A 19337-nucleotide genomic window follows, 5' to 3' on the forward strand; every position below is an offset into this window, starting at 1 on the left:
TCCAGGTATGCAAGGCTGGTTCCACACAAGAAAATCAATTCATGTAATACACCATATCATTACGTGAAAGTGGAAAAAAACACATGGTCATCTCAATTGATACAGAAAAAGCATTTGACAAAATTCAACATCCTTTCTTGATGAAAACACTTCAAAGGATAGGAATAGAACAGAACTGCTTCAACATGATAAAGGGAATATATAACCTCAGCCTCGATGGGGATAGACAGAAAGCTTTCCCCCTAAGATGGGGAACATGAAAAGGATGTCCACTGTCACCACTGTTATTCAACATTGTGCTATAAGTTCAAACCAGAGCAACTGGACAAGAAAAAGAAATAAAGGGATCCCAATTGGAAATGAAAAAGTAAAATTCTCACTGCTTGCAGATGACAGGATACTATATGTGAAAAATCCTGAAAAATCTACAACAAAGCTAGTAGAGCTAATAAATGAGTACAGCAAAGTAACAGGATACAAGATCAATGCTCCAAAATCAGTGGTGTTTCTGTACATTAGTAATGAGCAATCTGAGGAGGAAATCAAGAAAATAATTGCATTTACAATTGCAGCCAAAAGAATCAAATATCTAGGAGTAAATTTAACCAAGGACAGAAAAGACCTATACACAGAAACTATAAGAAATTGCTAAAATAAATCATGGAAGGCCTAAATAAATGGAAGGACACGCCATATTCATGGATTAGAAGACATATAGAGTTAAGATGCCAATTCTACCCAAATTGATTTATAGATTCAATGCAATACCAATTAAAATTCCAACAACCAACTTTGCAGAAATAGAAAAATCAATAACCAAATTTATTTGGAAGGGCAGAGTGCCCCAAATAGCGAAAAATATTTTGAGAAAGAAAAATAAAGTGGGATATCTCAAACTGCCTGACTTTGAAGCATATTACAAAGTTACACAGGTGAAAACAGTATGGTATTGGCATAAAAATAGATACACTGACCAATGGAATCAAACTGAGTGTTCAGAAGTAGACCCTATTATCTATGGACAACTGATCATTGATAAGGCAGTCAAGCCAAGCCAACTGAACAGAACATCCTCTTCAATAAATAGATTTGAAGAAATGGAAATCGATATGCAAGAGAAGGAAAGAAAGAAGACCCATATCTCACACCCTATACAAAAATTAATCAAATGGATCAAAGACCCAAATATTAGAGCTAAGACATGAAGCTTTTAGAAGAAAATGTAGGGAAAAATCTTATAAATCTTGTGATAAGAGGTGGTTTCCTAGACCTTACACCCAAAGCACAAGCAATGAAAAAAACAAATAGAAACAGTACAAATGTCCATCAACAGACAAGTGGCTAAACAAGCTGTAGCATATACATATGATGGAATATTACACAGCTGTAAAACAGAATAAAGTCATGAAATATGTAACAATGAGAATGAAACCTGAGGACATTATGCTGAGTGAAATTATCCAGAAACAAAAGGACAAATACTATATGTTCTCACTAAAAGGAACTAACATTAATGAGTGAACTTTGAGAGTTAAAGTTAAGAACACAGGTTATCAGGAGATAGAAAGAGGGTAGAGATTGGGCGTTTGGTGCTGAAGAAATACAGAATCTGCAACAGGATTGACTGTAAAAATTCAGAAATCAATAGCACAATACTACCTGATGGTAGCAGAAAAGTAGTATAAGTACACTGAATGCCTAATGTGAATATGGTTGTGGAGGAAGGTCTGGGGGCACAAATGACAGCAGACGGAAAGATAGAGTATAAAGACTAAGACAGTATAGCTTAGGAATGCCTAGAGTGGAGAATAATGGTGATTAACAGTTTTGCATGAGGGAGAACAAATGTCAATATTGCAAGGTGTTGAAAATAGGATAGTATACAGGAAAAAAGACATTTAATGTAAACTAATGTCTACAGTCAACAGTAACAATTCAGTATGCTTCCGCTAAATGTAACAAAGGCATTATGCCAAAACTAAATGTCAACAAACTAGGGACATGGGAGAGAGCCATGGGATTATTTGCAAATGTAAAGGAAATGTCTTCATATAGACTCTGATCATGAAGGCATGGCTATGTTATTATACCAGGAACCACTGGTTTTTTTTACTTAGATTTGATTGTATGGTGGGTGAATAAAACTGTTCAAAAATGAACAGAAAGAAACAAACACTAGACAAAATGCAAAGAAAGAGGTGTACCTATTCACTGTCAATAGAGAAACTGAGAAGTGCAGCCACTTGGAGGGCAGTGTGGTGGTTCCACAGGAGGATAGGAGGGGGTGGTTTGCCATATGACCCTGGAACCCTGTTGCTAGGTAGATACCTGGAAGAACTGAGAGTGGAGAGATGAATGGACATTTGCACGCTGGTGTTTATGGTAGTAGCATTAGCAAATCACAATGGATACCTAAGGGTACAACAAATGAGGAACAGAAGGAAGAGCCAAGAACCATGGTGTAAACATACAACAGTCTACTGAGGGGCTGCAGGAAGGAAGGAGCTTGTGAAGGATGCCACTAGGTGAGCAAACCTTGAGGACAGTATGTTGAACAAAATGTTAGAACCAAAAAGACAAATATTATCATGCCTCACTCATATGGACTAACTATAATATTCAAACTCTGAGAACTGAAGTCGAGAACATGGGGGATCAGGTTGGGGCCTATTGTAAAGGGTCTTAGATTGTATGCTCATACAGCAGTCACATCTATACTGGAGTTGTAACTGTTATTTCTAAATTCTGAGATACTGAGCTATTTGTAACTTGGTCACTCCCTGAAATTTGGGGGATTTATGTGACACCTGAAACTCAGTTATAGCTCTGAAGCTATGAAAAGTCAGCATTACCACATACAGCAACTGTTTAAAAAGCTGAAAAAATCATCAGACCTTGTGAAAACCTTGCGTCTGATGCTCCTTTTATCTACCTTATTGACAGGCAAGTAAAACATATGGATTAAAAATAAATAATAAATAAATAAATAAATACTAGGGAACAATTGTTAAAATAAAATTAGTAGATTGAAATTAGTGATCAATGAATGGGAGGGGTGAGGGGTATGGTATGTATGAATATTTTTCTGTTGTCTTCTTATTTCTTTTCCTGAATTGATGCAAATGTTCTAAGAAATTATCATGATGATGAATATACAACTATGTGATGATATTGTGAGTTATTGATTACATAACAAGAATGGAATGATCATATGGTAAGAATGTTTGTGTTTATATGTGGTTATGTTTCATAAATTTAAAAAAATGATCAGACTTAGTATAGCTTTCACAATGTGACTGTGTGATTGTGAAAACCTTGTGTCTGATGCTCCATTGATCTACAGTATGGACAGATGAGTAAAACATGTGGATTAAAAATAAATAAATAATAGGGGGAATAAATGTTGCAATAAATTTAGTAGATCAAAATGCTAGTGATCAATGAAAGGGAGTGGTAAAGGTTATAGAAAAAAATAAGGGAAACAAAGGCTAAAATATATTGGGTAGATGGAAATACTAGCAGTCAATGAGAGGGAGGAGTAAGGGATATGTTATGTATAAGTTTTTTTCTTTTTTCTTTTTATTTCTTTTTCTGAATTGATGCAAATGATCTAAGGAATGATCATGGTGATGAACATACAACTTTGTGATGATATTGTGAGTTACTGATTATATACCAAGAATGGAATGATCAAATGCCAAGAATGTTCGTGTGTGTTTGTTGTTGTTTTTTAAAAAATTATCAGACTTACACTAGAGAGATGAATGAAGCTCATCTGGATAGGACTAATATAAATCAGAATACAGGGTAAAGGATGATATGGTCCATATTTTTAAACTTCAAATTCTGTGTGAGACCAAAGGGAGAGATATTTATTTGGTGCAAAATATATATTTTGGGTAGTGCATTATCTAATTCAACTTGTATGGTCAGTTTTGCTGAACACTATAATTACATGGAAACTCATACAGGGCATAAGATCTTGTTTATTTGGCAAAGGTTAATGTGATGCCCCAATACATTCCAGAGTAATTTGGGCAGAGAATAAAAAAATTATCTGCAAAGTCCCCTTAGGGGACTGGGGAGAAAGGAGGAAATATTCAACTTCCCCATCTGGGGAATTCCTGATATTCTTGCAAGCAGTGGGGACATCTAATTCAATAGGCTGAGCCCTAAATCACCCCTATTAAACTTATTCCTGCAAAGGAGAAGCTAAGCCTATTAATAATTATACCTAAGAGTCACCCCCAGAAAAACTCTTCTGTTACTCAAATGCGGCCTCTCTCTCTCTAAGTCTACCCAGTAAGTGAAGTCACTGCCCTCTCATCCTAGATGGGACATGACTCCCAAGGGTGTAAATCTCCCTGGCAATGAGGGACAGGAAATACCAGGATGAGCTGGGACCTCACATTTCAGGATTGAGGAAGCCTTCTTGACCAACAGGTGGAAGAGAGAAATGAGCCAAAATAAAGTTTCAGTGGCTGAGAGATTTCAAATGGTGTTGAGAGGTTACCCTGGAGGTTATTCTCATGGATGATACAGTTATTCCTTTTTAGTTTATTGTGTATTGAGTAGCTAGAGAGAAGTACCTGAAACTGTTGAATTGTATTCCAGTAGCCTCTATCGTTGAAGACAATTGTATAAGTATATAGCTTTTACAATGTGACCATGTGACTGAAAAAATAGAAGCCCCTTTGGGACTGGGGAGAAGGGAGTAATATTCATCTCCCCTATCTGCAGATTCTGATATTCTCACAAGCAGAGAGGAAACCAATTCAGGATACTGAGCCCTCAATCTTGGGGATCGCCCCTATGAAACTTGCTCTTGCAAAAGAGAAGCTATGCAAAGAATCAACCCCAGTAAACCTCTTTTGTTGCTCAGACGTGGCCTCTCTCTCTCTAAGCCAACTCAGCAGGTGAACTCACCCTCCCCACTATGTGGGACACGACTCCCAGTGGTGTAAATCTCCCTTGCATCATGGGATGGAAAATTCCTTCTTGACCAAAAGGGGGAAGAGAGAAATGAGACAAAATAAAATTTCAGTGGCTGTGAGATTTAATTCAAGAGGTTATCCTAGAAGTTATTCTTATGCATTATATAAATATCCTGTTTAGTTTACAGTTTATTGGAGAGGCTAGAGGGAGGCACCTGAAATAGTTGAACTGTATTCCAGTAGCCTTGACTCCTGAAGATGACTGTAAAACTATATGGCTTGTATGTTGTGAGTGTGATTGTGAAAACCTTATGGCTAATGCTCCTTTTATCCAGGGTACGGACAGATGAGTAAAAAAATAAGGACAAAAATAAATAAATAATAGGGAGGGATAAGGGGCAAAAAAAATTGGGTAGATTGAAATACTAGTAGTCAATGGGAGGGAACTGTAAGGGGTATGGGGTGTATGAATTTATTCTTTTTTCCTTTAATTTCCTTCTCCGGGGTGATGCAAATGTTTTAAAAACGATCATGGTGATCAATACAGTTTTTGATGATATGTACACTTTGGATGGATATGTAGTTTGGATGGACTGTTATGTATATGAAGATAGCTCAATAAAAATATATTTTTTTAAATATTAAAAAAAAAAAAAGACTGAGATTGTTGGTTCAAGCTAATGACTAGTGATGCCACTAACTTAAGGTAGGGAAAGCAGTACGAGCAATAAGCATAGAAGAAAACAGTTTTGTTTTGTTTGTTTTGATGAGAAAACAGTTTTTGTTTTGATATGTTGAGTTTGAGATTCCTGCAATACACACAAAAGAAGGCATTACAGAGTAGCCAGACCTATAGATCTGGAGCATTGGAGAGTGAAACTGAAGATATTTTAGCAGAGCCCACTAAGTTTGCCTATATATTTCCCTTCCCTTTTTTCATTGTAGTTATTAAACCAACAGTTTCACAAAGTATGTCACCATACACCTGGTATCTGTATTTTCCACCCTCCCCTGAAGCTACCTGTGGCCATGTGACTACATCCTTGTCTATGCCATTTGAGAGGGACTGTTGTCTACAACGCCTTTCTCTATCCCTTCAAAAGATATTCTTGACCACCTTCCTGGGGGTTGAAACACAGACATAGCACTGTTAAACAACTCTGGATCATGCAGACGGTGAAGCAACAAGAGAAAGGAAACCTTTGTTCCTGGGTAAACTCATGGAGCAGAATTACTCGCTACCTCTCTGTGAACACGGTAGGCCTGCCCTGACTAATGCAGGGTCACAAGCACAATAGTTGAAGCATGAAGACAAATGAAATCATCCAGAAACAGAGAGAAAGAAAACTTCAAGGAGCACAGCCGTGAACAACAGCCTCTAAAAGGTGAATGGAGGAGTGGTATTTTTATTTTTATTTTATTTATTTATTTATTTGCATGGGCAGGCACTGGGGATTGAACTCGGGTCTCCGCATGGCAGGCGAGAACTCTGTCTGCTGAGCCACTGTGGCCCACCCAGAACCTCTAATATTAAAATAACACCTCAAGAAAATTCCCCCAATTTAAAAATAGCTTTTGAAAATCCATTTTGTGAACCCTTTTCAATACATTTTTGTGTACTGACATGTATTTCCAACTGATATTGGTAGTACCTCAGTTACATGATAGTGGTATAAAAGCCATATAGGCAAAAAGGAAAAGCAAGTGGTGGTTAATTTCCCAGAAGACACACTATTTCCATCTGTTACTTTCGGGCAATTATAATATTCACATCCAATTTTCGCCTCCACAAAAGGAGGCTCCAGGTGTATGCTCTTCTTTAACTGGTTTCTTTTCATACATCTTCTTTTTAAGTCATCATTTTCTGGGATATCTGTGAACTTCCACTAGAGTAGATTTTCCATTTATAGAAAAGGACCTTAAATGGCAACCTATGGAAGAAATATGTACTTTGACTTTGTCCCTGTTGTTCAATAACTACTCCTATTTGCTACATTCTGTAGTTATATATGTATGTGTATATATATATATATACACACACACAAAGAGAAAAGGCAATACATACATATATATATACACAAAGAGAAAAGGCATGTACTTACGTATATGATGCTCATTAATATTTGAGCACTATCTTCAGAAAATTGATTATGTTAATTGGCCACAATTTATTTATGCTAACAATTAGGCAATAGATGTTGCATTACTCCATATTTTTTGCTTTTACCTGCTAGTGATATTTTATACTCACATTAATTGCTAAGTACAGATCTTCCAAAACTATGTTTGAAATCTGTTCTATAATTCTGTTAGCATTACAGGATTTCACGAATCACCATTTACCTTTTCTAAAGCTTCACTCCTTACCAAGGTTATTTCACGATAGTGGGAATACTATCAGTTTAAACCAAAGGTAATATAACAAATTTCCCTCTGAAATGCATTGCCATGTTTAGTGTAAAGATGAGATGAACACTTTGTTCCCTACGTTATACAGTAAACTCCTTCCAAGATCCCATGAGAGGAATTTCTCTCTGGTCCTAATTCCAGAAATAGCTGTGCTTCATCTGAGAGAGCCTGACTGATTATAATTTTCTGGACACTGAAAATCAAATAATCAACTGCTTCCTTCTTTGGCTTCTATTAAATTTAATAGGCTTCTCCTACAAATGCATAAGATTTGATGATATATATTTTTCAGAACTAGGTTCATTCCTACATCCATGTTATTTTTTGATCTTTATGTTTTATTTGCCTTAGTTATCTTACCTATTTTGTGAGTAAGGGAGATTGCATGATTCAGAAATCAAACCCAGATTTCCTGCATTGAAGGTGAGCATACTACCACTGAATCATCTGTGTACTCTGTCTTCTCTATTTTTAATTTAAATTTAAATTATTCCTTGCTCTATCTGTATTTTTTGTGAATTTCCTCAAATTTTAGGTGTGAATGGATATAAACGTATGTTTCAACTGATAAATGATTGAGATGACAACTTCTATCCTAAATTAGTTCATTCATTCAATGAGCCATTCTGGATCACTTTAAAGGCAATATCTTCTCAAAATACGGAAAAGAAGAATACAACTTTTGAAGATTTATTCCGGTCCTGTGATTATCAGATAGTACTCAAAATTGTAAATTTGGGTATGCATCTTGAAAATGTGTTGCCAAATTCACAAAATCATTGTGTGTGTATTAATATTATCCTGAATATTTGTTTATAGAAATGTTATTCCTAATATCAGGTTTTCAATTTAAATTATGAAAGCTGGTTGTTTTAAAGTCTGGATTATAGATAGTAGAGAAAGAAGAATAAATAGGAGATAGAAGGATAACTAGGAAATATTTAGAGTCAACTTTTTATTTTACTCATTATTTTTCAAATAAGCTAAGATATAGAATGAAAAAGGCATTAAGGGTAGTACTTCCCAAACATAATTTAGTGATATCCTTTGAGAAGATTGCTAATAAACATTCTAAAAAAAAAAAAAACATTTAATTGTAAAATACATCCAGAATCAAAGGGTAACAGTGAAAATTCTCAGCACCTCTCCCATATGCTAATGAGCGTTAAGAGTGAAGGTGGGATGGAGTGTAGAATGGACATGCACAATGTTTCTCAATCCAATTTGACCCAGGTGACTTTGTAACCCTTCTCTCTTAATTTTTCATGGGCCACTAGAGGCCCAGCTTGGAAAATACTGCTTTAGGGCCTTCTTCACACTTCTGTTGGGAGTTCTCAGATACATCATATTTGAGACATTCAAGAATTTATGGTATTTGAATGAAAACAGAAAGATAGTTGAGGTGGAAGTGCTAATTTAATATGAATTTCTCCAGCACAAAATCTCTTAGCAAATCTGAGCTATCTATCTCTGTGCTAGGCTGAATAATGGACCTACAAAGATATCTATGTCTCTATCCCTGGAACCCAACAGTGTCACCTTATATGGCAAAAGAGACTTTACAGACATGATTACATTAGGGACCTTTAGATGGGGAGATCATCCTATATCATCCAGGCAGGCACAATATAATCACAAGGGTCCTTATAAGAGAGAGGCAAAAGAGTCAAAGGAGGAGAAGGTGATGCACTGACAGAACCAGAATGTGGAGTGATATACACTTTGAAGATAAGGAAGAGGTAAAGAGCCAAGGAATACAGGCAAGGTATAGAAAAGGATCCTTCCCTAAAGCCTTTAGAGGGAGCACAGCCCTGCAGACATCTCAGTTTTGACCCAGTGAAGCCCCAATTGGTACTTTTGACCTCCAGACCGTAAGATAATAAATTAATGTTGCTTTAAGCCACTGTCTGTGGTCATTTGTCACAACAACAATAGGACAATAATAAACCTCTTAATAGTTAAAAGTAATTGAATTACTTTTATGAATCATTAACCTAGCTTTCAGAGATTTCAACTATTGCTTTCTCCAATGGGAAAATCACTTTAAAAGAAGTATCAGGTATCTGTTGACATTGAAAATAACTTACGGGTGAAGGTAATTCACTTCTTCAAACATGTCTGCTTTCACTGATTTTTTTTAATAAGAAGCAAGTATTATTTTAATAGAAAAAAACAATTAGTTTAAATTAATAAAAAACATTTGAATTTGGATTTTCCATGGGGTCTGTAGTAATGCCTGACCTATGACAGCATCATATATCTTTCCATAGCCAGAAATAACCCACCAGTAAAACTACAAGTGCTGATTTAGCTAGGCAAAATATTTGCTGAGTCAAAGAATAAGTATTTATGCAACAAATCTCTATCTGAGAAGAATCTGGTCAGAGAGATAATGTTTTCTGGGTGTAATTCTTCCAATTTTGCCATTCCAAGAAATGGCAGGCCGCTTGTTCCCCATTCTGCAGAAAAAAAGAGCAATCTCAAAGCCTACCAATTTCCTTCTAACACAAGACACCTTCAGATCTGCTTGTAAACTTGGCCTCTGTCATCTGATACAATATGTACAAGTGTTAAACAGCTCCTGAGAAAGGACACAAGTCAAATAATCTATTAAACTCTCTTCATGTTGGAAGCTCAGGCACAGTTCAAATGTATTTCTCCTTGTTAACATTTTTTAAACTTGCTCATAATTATCCACATTTACTGAGCACACAGCATGAAAGAGTTTAGATACCAAATCTGAAATTAAAAGCAAATAAAAAGAAATTGAAAAATTGTTCAGCCTTCTAAATATACACTTGGACTTTTTTCGTATCACACAGTTTAAAGACTAAAATGTTGCGGCTTCATCTGTAAAAATAGTGCACCATCTTTACTTCATGTAGTAAAGTGAGGAACAACAGCTGCAATAAAAGGGATGTGCATATACATCTAGCTTTTAAGGTAACAACAAAAAGAAATGTAAATTTATTCTCTAAAACAGAAGAAACCGGAACTGAAGGCATTTAAGACAGCGGTTGTCAAGTCTTCCTGAGTTATTCTTTATGTGGCCCATTGGGGACAGGAGTGTTATTCTGGTAAAAAGTTGGAAAGAAATCAGTGTTCAAGTAAAAACAGTGTGAACACTATGAATTTAAAACACGACTGTTCTGCTTTGACCATGTAAAATGATGTTGCTTCTGAGAGGCAATTTAATGCCCTGGTGATGAGCTTACACTGCACCACACTGCCTGGCTGAGAATCCCAGCTCTGTTGGGTAACTTCAAGCAAATTACTTAATCTCTCTGTGTTCTCATTTCCTCATCTGTAAAACAAGGATGACAGTACTAGTAACCACCTCACAGGATGGTTGTTAGGATAAAATGACTTAGAGCATATAAAGTGCTTAAACAGTACCTAGACATGATAAGAAACCATATATGTTAGCTCTTATTGTTTTATGTTTACATTTTTCTGTCCTTAAATGAATCCTAACTATATTAGACTTGTTACCACATGTACTCTCCCCACTGGACACCCAACAGGCTATGTTATGGACTCTCTAGGGACAAAAGTCCCTTTGCCCTGACCTGACCTCACCCCGAAGCTCTCTCTCCATCCAGGACTACGCCCTTCTGGAAGGACAGAACTCCTACCCATTCTCAGAAACCTTCACACTAGCTTTCAGCCAGCCCCCTCCAGAGAAAGCTCTATCAAGCCAGCCAAGACATTCTCCTCCTATGAAGCCTCCCAGAGCCACTGGAGCTAAATAGAAAGCTCTAAGGAGACCACGGCATCTCCTGCGGGCTGCCACTCTCTCCACTAACCACCTCACTCCTATCACGAGCTAGGCCAGTGCACAAGAATCACCTGATGAAAAACAGGTTCTGAAACCAGACCCAGAATCTGACTCAGTAATCTGAAGTAGGGCACCAGGAAACTCCGGTGGTGCTCCACCAACCACACCCTGGGAAGGTCTGCTCATTCCAGGCAAAGACATTTGACCTCGTTCCACCGATTAAAGAAAAGACAGGAACCAGGACCACATCTTACTCATCTTTATACTCCCAGCACATGGCACAGAACTTAACATACAGTAGTTGTTTAATCGATTATTTTTGAATGAATAAGTGAAAGTGACAGGAAAAACATTTGTCTTTCATAAATGGGAACAAAAGTCTAGTCCCAACAGACAGAGGAATAAATATGGCAGGAAAAAGGTCACAAATAAGCATGCTTAAAAGGTTATCCCTAAAGGCATCCCAGATACAGAGAATGTGAAAGCTTAGGATTTTGACTGCTGCATATAATTCTTTTTAAGGTTATCATTCAAAATAATCTCTACATTCAGGTAGACATGGTTCATTATTGCCTTATTGCTGACCAGTGAATTCTGAACTGACTAATCATAGATTACCATCACAGTAATTTTAAAAATAAGTACCTCCTTGGTATTTACTTTGTACTTTACTTTTTATTTAAGAAGCAGTGCCCTTGATATTGTGAGCCATTGATTACACACCATGTATGGACTGTATGTTTGTGAAGATTTGTCAATAAAAATTTAAAAATAAAAAAAGAAGCAGTGCCTTTTTACAGTGTGACCATGTAACTGTGGAAACCATGTGGCTGACACTCCTTTTATCCAGTACATGGACAGAAGGGTAAAAAAATAAATAAATAATAGGGTGTAGGAAAAGAAGTATGGGATGTTTTGGGTGTTTTTTTAATTTTTATTTTTATTCTTATTTTTAATTTTTTGGAGTAGTGAAAATGTTTAAAAATTGATTGTGGTGATGAATGCACAACTATGTGATAATGCCGTGAACCACAGATTGTACACTTTGGATGATTATATGGCATAAAATATATCTCAATAAAATTGCCTTTGAAAAACAAAAAAGCAGCAGTGTCATTCTGCAAGATTTGGGATGCTCCACGTCTCATTTGATACACTGGTACTTAAATTGGTGGTATACATCTTAACTAAACCACTCTTTAATACTTTAGGACAACCTTACAAACGTGTTAAAATATTTGGCATCACCTACTCTTTAAAGACTCCCAGAGCCACTGGTGCTTAATAGAAAGCTCTAAGGAGACCACAGCATCTCCTGCTGGCTGCTATTCTCTCCACTAACCACCTCACTCCTATCACACTCTAGTGCATAAGAATCACCTGATGAAAATATAGATTCTGAAACCAGACCCAGATTCTGACTCAGTGATCTGAAGTAGGGCACCAGGAGACTCTGACGGTGCTCTACCAAACCACACCCTGGGAAGCTCTGCTCATTCTGGGCAGAGATTTTATGATACCCTTACATCAAAGTAAACCCAAAGAACATCACGAGAATAACCAAAAGCATCTTTTGTTTTCCTCACTGTTACTAAAATATGTGTGTGATCCTTCAGCAGATTTCATTGAAAAAGAGTCTGCTCTTTAGCATTGGGGAGCTAACTGTTCTTTTCCAGTCTGCGGTGCTAATTCCATATTATTTTCAGAAAATCATTCACATAAACTTCTATATACCTAGAAAATGTGTCATTGGTAAATCAAAATACAGAAGTTGTCAGTTATTACATAGGAACACAGGAAGGAGACGTGAGGCAATTCTGGAGGAAGGCTAAATTATCCAACCAGTGAACACAGCATTATCCAAGGAGTGGTGCAAAATGTCTCCCTTACATCATGAATAGACGGCGCATCTGAGAATTGAGAAGTTATAAAATGAGGGCAAGAAGTAAGTAAAGGATATGCTAGAAGCCTGAAGACCATAGAGGAAGAAGAAAAAATATGGACATTATTTGACAGGGGAATTACAAAAATGAAGGATAAAATGGAAAGAAATGGGAGGGCAGGAGAAATAGTAATTCTCATGAGTTGCTAGAAAAATATAATTTGGCATATCAACTTTGAGGCAAATGTCATTTATTCTAAATGAATGTGTGATCGGAACAGTAATTTTTCATCACTCTATGTAGTTTGAATTCCCACGTTGGGTTTAGACAGAGTATTGGAGGTAATACAGAGCTAAAATTTCATCAGAATGGGGTGGGCCACAGTGGCTTAGCAGACAGAGTCTTCACCTGCCATGTCAGAGACCGGGTTTGATTCCTGGTGCCTACCCATGCAAAACAAAAATTCATCAGGATGATTTTCTAATCTAAAAATATACCAGACAAGTTGGACAAGGCAAGGAAGCAAAGGAATGGTCACCCTATTTCCACAGCATGAGGCTAAAATGCAATGATGGTTACAGGCTTCCTTGTCCCATCTGGTCTGAGACATCCTTAAAAACTAAGCATCTTCCAGTATGCAATAAGGCCTCTGGGATACAGAGCTGTGTCTTCAGCAACTCCACGTAGGTCTCCTTAGAAGCTAGCTAGCAGAATAACTTCTCCCAGCAAAAAGTTCAGGGTCACTGAATTCTTACTTTCCTGATTCCTAAAACAGTCTAGGTAAAAAGAGCAATTTCATTACTTCTCAGAGTGGAGTAAATTGAAGAAAGGGAAAACAGTAATGCTATTTATTGGAGCATCTATTTGCCAAGCCCTGTGCAATGTACTTTGCAAGTGCTTCTTAAGTTAATCCTTAAATATTAATAAAAGTTCATTTTAATGAACACTTATGCTAGCCTCTGTACCAAACATTTTTATAGATGATTTTATTTAATCCATAAAACAATCTAGAAATCAATATTTTTATTATTATTTCCAGTATTTGAATGAAGAGGTTTACAAAGGATAAATAATTTGCCCAAGGTCATGTGGTTAATAAGTAATTGATTCAGGGTTAAAATATAAGTCTATCTCACTCTAACTCTCATAAATGCATTAAATTAGCATGCATAGAGTAAAAAAAAAAGGTATTTTTCTATAAAAATATAAAATTTCAGACTTTATTCATTCTAAAAACATGACTATATGAAAAAACTATAAGAAAAATAATTTAGATAATTCAAGAAATAACAAAAGAATGAGGAAGAACAAATGAATGTCATTATTGCAGGGTGCTGAAAATAGATGGTAATTAATATTTTAAAATTTCACCTTATGTGTGAGACTAAAGCAAAAAATGTTTATTTGTTACAAAATTTATATTTTGATTAGTGCATTTCCTAATATAACTTATGCAGATAGTTTGACTGAACACCATAAGTACTAAGAATTTCAGAGAGGACATGAGATTTTGTTGGTTTGTCCAGAGTGATGCCCCGATGAATCCCAGAGTGATTCAATCAGTGAGTGGAAAAGTATTTGCAAAGCCCCCTTCAGGGAATGGTGAGAACAGGAGAAATTCAACTTACCCAAGTTGAATTCTTGATATTCTCACAAGCAGTGTGGACAACCAAAGCTATAGGCTGAGCCCCCAGTCTTGGGGTTTGTTCATATGAAACTTAACCCCACAAAGGATAGGTCAAGTCTACTTAAAATTTAAGCCTAAGAGTCACCCCAAGACAGCCTCTTCTGTTGCTCAGATGTGGCCTCTCTCTCCAGTCAACACAACAAGCAATCTCACCACCCTCCCGCTGTCTACATGGGACATGACTCCCAGGGGTGTGGACCTTCCTGGCAATATGGGACAGAGATCCTAGAGTGAGCTGAGACTCAGCATCAAGGGATTGAGAAAACCTTCTCCACCAAAAGGGGGAAGAGTGAAATGAGACAAAGTGTCAATGGCTGAGAGATTCCAACAGAGTCGAGAGGTTATCCTGAAGGTTATTCTTATGCATTAAGTAGATATCATCTTGTTATTCAAGATGTAATGGAGAGGCTGGAGGGAACTGCCTGAAAATGTAGAGCTGTGTTCCAGTAACAATGTGTTCCAGTAACCATGTTTCTTGAGGATGATTGAATAATGATATAGCTTTCACAATGTGACTGTGTGATTGTGAAAACCTGTGTCTGATGCTCCTTTTATCTACCTTGTCAACAAACAAGTAGAACATATGGAATAAAAATAAATAATAGGGGGAACAAATGTTAAAATAAATTTAGTTTGAAATGCTAGTGATCAATGAAAGCGAGGGGTAAGGGATATGGTAGGTATAATCTTTTTTTTTCCTTTTCTGTGTTCGTTTTATTTCTTTTTCTATTGTCTTTTTATTTTTTTTCTGAATTAATGCAAATGTTCCAAGAAATGATGAATATGCAACTAAGTGATGATGTTGTGAATTACTGATTATATACGTTGATGTTTTATTTGGTTTGTTAATTTTTTAAATTAATAAATAAATTTAAAAAAGAAATAGCAAAAGAAACATTGTAAGTATCCATATATTTACAAGTTAACAAGTGACAAGTTAAATTATGGTACAACAGAATGTAATGATGCAATGTGGTCTTTAAAAAAGAAGAAGCCAACTTCGCATAAGCTAATCAAATAGTCAATAAGGGGAACTTCTTTATAGAAGAATCCCAGACAATAAATGCAAAAGGAATGGAAGAATTAGAAAATCATTTTGCAGCCCTTAATGGTATAATGGACTCAACAATACTAATCACAGGATGCAAAAATATTAGTAGAAATGTTGATGGGGAGCTTTGTAATGGGCTGATCAGGCTGACACCACCTGAATCCCCTGCTCAGTCTTAGAATCGCTAAGTGAAAATGAGACTTACGGGCCTTCTGAGATGATACATCAGGAAAAACACAGCACCATCTAGGCAGGAGTCTTGACAAAAATATCAAAAGTGAATTTAATCAAGCCTCTAGATCTGCCAGCCAGTTTACAGGAAATAAAAGGGAAAGAGAGGAACAAATTGAACAGCACCTGGAATAAACAATCCACCAAATCCAGGAGGTGGAGTCCTCTACAGGACAAATAACACGGTTTCTTCAACAAAAGGCTTTTATTTTTTAAAGGAAGAAAACTATTAAAGATCAAAAGAGATTTAATGGATGCCATATGTGGCTCTAATCTAACTCTTAAATACAAACAAAAAAAGATATTTTTAAGAAAATCAGGGAAGTGGGAAAATACATGTATCCTGTAGCCATACTTTTTAAAACCCTTATCACTTAGAAATACATACTGAAGTTTTCATGGGTGAAATTATACAATATTTGGGATTTATTTTTGAATACTCTAAAAAAGGGGAAGCCATGGATGAAGCTAGATTACCAAATGTATTTTTTTGTTATTACAGAAAATTTCCAACATACCCAACAGCAAAATGATATAATGAATCTACATGCACCCACCTTCAACATTTTACCAGTCTAGTTTCAAGCTATTTCTCCCACACATACTGTTTTTCTGCTGTATTTTAAAGTAAATCTAAAGCATCGGACAACCTATCATTTCACACACGGAAATTTCATTATGCATCTCTAATTGATGAGGACTTTTTTAACATAATCACAATGCCACTATCACACCTGACAAAGTTATTATAATCCCTTCAGTAATGACATCAAAGTGGCAACTTAAGACATTCCCTGAAAAAGCCTCCCCAGAAATTTAGCTAATAAAAGGAAGGACAAATCACACTTGCTTAGAACTCTGGAGGGCAGTAGAGATTGGAGAAGACTCCACAAATGCTGAATCAAAGAAACAGAACAATCTCAGCTAGGAGAATTCTGTCCTGGATACCAGACATTTCTCCTCCCTTACTCGGTCCTGCGCAGCTTGCAAGTCACACAGAGACAGCACAGACCGGGTCCCTAGCACCGTGGGCTGAGACTGTAGAGAAGCTCACAACAGCAGGCTAGAACTCAACACTTATCCAGGCACAAGCACCTAAGTCTGCAGAGACCCAGGGAACAACACAGACGCTAGAGGAGTGCTGCATATAAAAGGGCCCTCAGGGGCAGGAGTTAAAAAAGAAAAAAAGCAATGATAGTAGAAAGGCTGGTAAGAACTGTTGTACCCTGAATCAAGTTTCATTCAGCTGGACAACTACAGGTAAATTGGCCTTTTCTGAAATGACCCACTTTTCCAGATTGACCCCATCTAGCTCTCCAGGGTGAGATACTTTAATGGGGGGGGGGGGGGGGGGGGGGGAAACGGAGACAGAAAAGCCTGACAGGGAAAAAAAAGGAGAATGGGAGAATGTGTTTAAACTGAACTCCTGTAAGATAGGACAGGTCTCAGAACTAAAAAGTGTAAAGAAAATGGGGCACTGAATGAGGGAGGCAATATAAACAAATCATAGGAGCTGGGGGAAACAGTCTGCAAAGAAAAAAAATACACAGAATAGATTGATTCCTGGAAAAAGAATATAGGAAATGAAGCTCTCTCCTGAGGGTGAAAAAATTGTACTGAATATACAGGGCAAGAGTCAGATGAAGAAGAGCTGAGAAAATCTGAACAGTTAAGCACAGACCATGCTAAAGGTTTAAATAAGCTGGATAAAATATCAAATAAGGGCCTTAACACAAAGCCAATCAATAATAAAGCCCTAGACAGAGGGAGAAATGAACCTTCAGAGTTAACTCATCAAGATAATCAGATGCATAGACAGCACATAAAATTACAAACCAGTATTAACACTGAATGTCAATGGATTAAACATCCCAAAATCAAAAGAAACAAGTCAGCAGAATGGATAAAAAATCATGAACCAACCATATGTTGTTTGCAACAGACTCACCTTAGATGCAAAGACACAAAATGGTTGAAAGTAAAAAGATGGAAAAAGAACTAGGGTGGCTATATAACATCAGACAAAATAGACTTTACATCAAAAGCTGTTATAAGAGACAAAGAACGACACAACATATTTATAAAAGGGTTAGGCTCTATCAACCAAGAAGAAATAACAATCATAAATACTTATGCACCTAACCACAATGCCCCAAAATACATAAGGTAAAACTGAAGGGAGAAATAGACATCTCTAAAATAACAGTTGGAGACTTCAATACTCTACTATCATCAATAAATAAAGTTGAGATGGAAGATCAGTAAGGAAACAGAAAACTGGAATAATGAGATAATGAACTAGACTTAACAGACATATACAGACATTTTACCCCAAACAGCAGTATATACATTCTTCTCCAGTGCGCATGGCTCATTCTCCAGGACAGATGCCAGATTGGGTCACAAAACAAGTCTTAATAAATTTCAAAGATTGAAATCATATAAAGTATCTCCTTTCACCATAACAGAATGAAGCTGGAAATCAATAACAGGCGGAGAACTGAAAAATGCACAAATACATGGAATTTAAGTACCATTTTCTAAACAATTAGTTGGTCAAAGAAGAAATTTCAAGGGAAATCAGTAAATATTTTGAGATAAATCATAAAATTTCAAAATTTATGGGATGCAGTGAAGGAAGTGCTGAGGGTAAAATTTATAGTCCTAAACACTTCCATTAAAAAGAAAGAGCTAACATCAAAAAACAAATAAGACACTTGAAGAACTAGAAAAAGAAGGGTAAACTAAACACAAAGCAAGCAGAAAGAAAGAAATAACAAAGTTTAGAGTAGAAATAAATGAAATTAAGAATAAAAAAGCAATAGAGAAAATACTCAAAAACCAAAAGTTCGTTTCTTGAGAGGATCAATAAAATTGGTAAACCCTTAACTAAATGACAAAGAAAAGAGAGAGAAGATGCAAATAACTAAATGAGAAGAGGAGACATTACTACTGACTCTGAAACAATAAAAAAGATCATAAAAGGATACTCTGAACAATTATATGCCAACAAATTAGACAACCTAGATGAAACGGACAAATTCCTAGAAAGATACAAACATTTACAATGACTCAATAAGAACTAGAAGACCTCAACAGACCAATCACAAGTAAAGAGATCAACCCAGTCATCAAAACTTCCCAACAAACAAAAGCCCAGGACAGATGGCTTCATGGGTGAATTCTACCAGTCATTCCAAGAAGAAATAAGACCAATCTTACTCAAATACATTCAAAAACTCGAAGAGGAGGAAACACTACCTTATGCATCCTATGAAGCCAACATGACCTTATACAAATGCCATATAAAGATACAACAAGGAAAGAAAATTACAGCTTCTCCTTCCACCCCATCCCCAAGCGA

At 36.4% G+C, this 19337-nt stretch overlaps 1 protein-coding gene across 2 annotated transcripts in view; it reads right to left on the reverse strand.

Annotated features, from left to right (window-relative positions):
* Positions 1–19337, reverse strand: part of ANK2 (ankyrin 2) — a 767321-nt gene that overhangs the window by 584188 nt on the left and 163796 nt on the right. The gene's annotated exons all lie outside the window — the stretch shown is intronic.

Source organism: Tamandua tetradactyla, chromosome 24, assembly GCF_023851605.1.
Source record: "Tamandua tetradactyla isolate mTamTet1 chromosome 24, mTamTet1.pri, whole genome shotgun sequence".
NCBI lineage: Eukaryota > Metazoa > Chordata > Mammalia > Pilosa > Myrmecophagidae > Tamandua > Tamandua tetradactyla.